We start from the raw sequence: 2812 nt of genomic DNA on the forward strand, positions 1-2812 counted from the left end.
ATGTTTATATGTATAAAAAATGAAAATAAAAAGGAAAAAAAAATCTTAACGCGTTTGAATCTTTTCTTCTTCAATACTCGCTTTTTTTTATTTCATATTTGCTTGAAAACCTTTAGCTTTTACATTCTTCTCTTTTGTATCAAGAAAACCTTTCAAAAATACAATTGTTTCCCCCCTCCTTATAATGATTTTAGTATGGCCTTTTTATAGCCATTTACAAACTTATTATCTATATATTTAGTATCTTTTTCTTCTTTTTGTATGGCAGGCAAAAGGTGGTGGAGAAGTGTTATTTGCACTATCAATGCAACTAAGGTAGTGGGATTAGGTGATTTAGGGCTTCTTTTTTTTTTTTTTTATTTTATTTTGGGTATTGAGCTAATTGGGCTAGGGTTAGGTATTAGGTTTGGGCTTAGTATTTATTTATTTGGTTTATTAGGTTTGGTTTTATTAGGCCCCGGGCAAAATTTGGGTCTTACAGCTGCCCCTCTTTGCTTATTGCTGTGTTAACAGGAATAGAGCAAAGACTATAAAAAGACCAATTTTGCCCGGGCTCACCGAGTCCTGAGTTCTTGATCATTGATCTTCTTTAAATAGCCTCTTGACGGCTTCAATCTGCTTCACTGCAACTTCGGGGAGATAAGTCTTGCTATTTTAACCCGCTTTACTGCAACTTCTGGGAGATAAGGTTTATTTTGATCTTCTTCCGCTAAAACTTCAAGAAGATCTACTGTGGCTTTTAGCCGCTCCAACGCCATTTCAGGAAGGAGAAATCCACTGAAACTTCAAGGAGATCTGCCGTGGCTTTTAGTCGCTCCAACGCCATTTCAGGAAGAAGAGGTTCGCTGAAACTTCAAGGAGATCTGCTGTGGCCTTTAACCGCTCCAATGCCATTTCAGGGAAAAGAGATCCACTGAAACTTCAAGGAGATCTGTTGTGGCTTTTAGCCGCTCCAACGCCATTCAGGGAAAAGAGATCCTCTGAAACTTCAAGGAGATCTGTTGTGGCTTCAAGAAGATAAGACATGTGACTCCAATCTATTTCGCTGAAACATCGAGGAGATTTACTATGGCTTCGAATCGCTCCAACGCCATTTCAGAAATATAGAATCTATAATTTTCAGCCTATTACCCTATTGCTTAGGGGTTTAAGGCCCATCACCTTCAATCTATTTCTCTACTGCTTAGAGGGTTAAGATCTTGTAAATCCAGCCTGTTACCCTACTACTTAGGGGTTTAAGGTCTATCGTCTTCGATCTGTTTCCCTACTACTTAGGGGGTTAAGATCTGTAAATTCCACCTGTTACCCTACTGCTTAAGGGTTTAAGGTCCATCATCTTTGATCTGTTTCCCTACTGCTTAGGGGGTTAAGATCTGTAAATTTAACCTGTTACCCTACTGCTTAGGGGTTTAAGGTCCATCGCCTTTGATCTGTTTCCCTACTGCTTAGGGGGTTAAGATTTGTAAATCCAACCTGTTACCCTACTGTTTAGGGGTTTAAGGTTCATCGCCTTCGATTTGTTTCCCTACTGCTTAGGGGGTTAAGATCTGTAAATTTAGCCTGTTACCCTACTACTTAAGGAGTTAAGGCCCGTCACTTTCGATTTGTTTCCCTACTGCTTAGGGGGATAAGATCTGGAAATTCAACCTATTACCCTACTGCTTAGGGGTTTAAGGTTCATCGCCTTCGATCTGTTTCCCTACTGCTTAGGGGGTTAAGATCTGTAAATTTAGCCTGTTACCCTACTACTTAGGGAGTTAAGGCCCGTCGCTTTCGATCTGTTTCCCTACTGCTTAGGGGGTCAAATCTGCTATCTTCAACTTGTTCCTTATAAACACAGGGATGTCATGCTGAAATCTTCAATCTGCTTCACTGTAAGTACAGTAATGTCAGATCTGCTATCTTCGATCTGTTCCCTATAAACACAGGGATGGCAAATCTGTTATTTTCAACTTGTTCCCTATAAGCATAGGGATGCCATGCTGAAATCTTCGATCTGCTTCACTGTAAGCACAGGAATGTCAGATATGTTATCTTCGATCTGTTCCCTATAAGCACAGGGATGCCAAATCTGTTATTTTCAACTTGTTCCCTATAAGCACAGGGATGCCATGCTGAAATCTTTGATCTGCTTCACTGTAAGCACAAGAATGTTAGATCTGCTATCTTCGATATGTTTCCTATAAACACAGGGATGCCAAATCTGTTATTTTCAACTTGTTCCCTATAAGCATAGGGATGCCATGCTGAAATCTTCGATCTGCTTCACTGTAAGCACAGGAATGTTAGATCTGTTACCTTCCATCTATTCCCTACAAGTACAGGGATGCCAAATCTGCTATTTTCAACTTGTTCCCTATAAGCACAGGGATGCCATGCTGAAATCTTCGATCTGCTTCACTGTAAGCACAGGAATGTCAGATCTGTTACCTTCCATCTATTCCCTACAAGTATAGGGATGCCAAATCTGCTATTTTCAACTTGTTCCCTATAAGCACAGGGATGCCATGCTGAAATCTTCGATCTGCTTCACTGTAAGCACGGGAATGTCAGATCTGTTATCTTTGATCTGTTCCCTATAAACATAGGGATGCCAAATCTGCAATCTTCGATTTGTTCTCTGCCGCTACAGAGACGCCAAATCATCTTGGATTTACTTCAACGTAAACACATGAAAGCCAAATCAGCTATGTCTTCGATCTGCTCCCCGCCTGGTACAGAGATGCCAAATCATCTTGGATCTGCTTCAACGTAAACACGTGAAAGCTAAATCAGCTATGTCTTCGATCTGCTCCCCGCCTGATACAGAGAT

Source organism: Gossypium hirsutum, chromosome A05, assembly GCF_007990345.1.
Source record: "Gossypium hirsutum isolate 1008001.06 chromosome A05, Gossypium_hirsutum_v2.1, whole genome shotgun sequence".
Classification (NCBI taxonomy): Eukaryota; Viridiplantae; Streptophyta; class Magnoliopsida; order Malvales; family Malvaceae; genus Gossypium; species Gossypium hirsutum.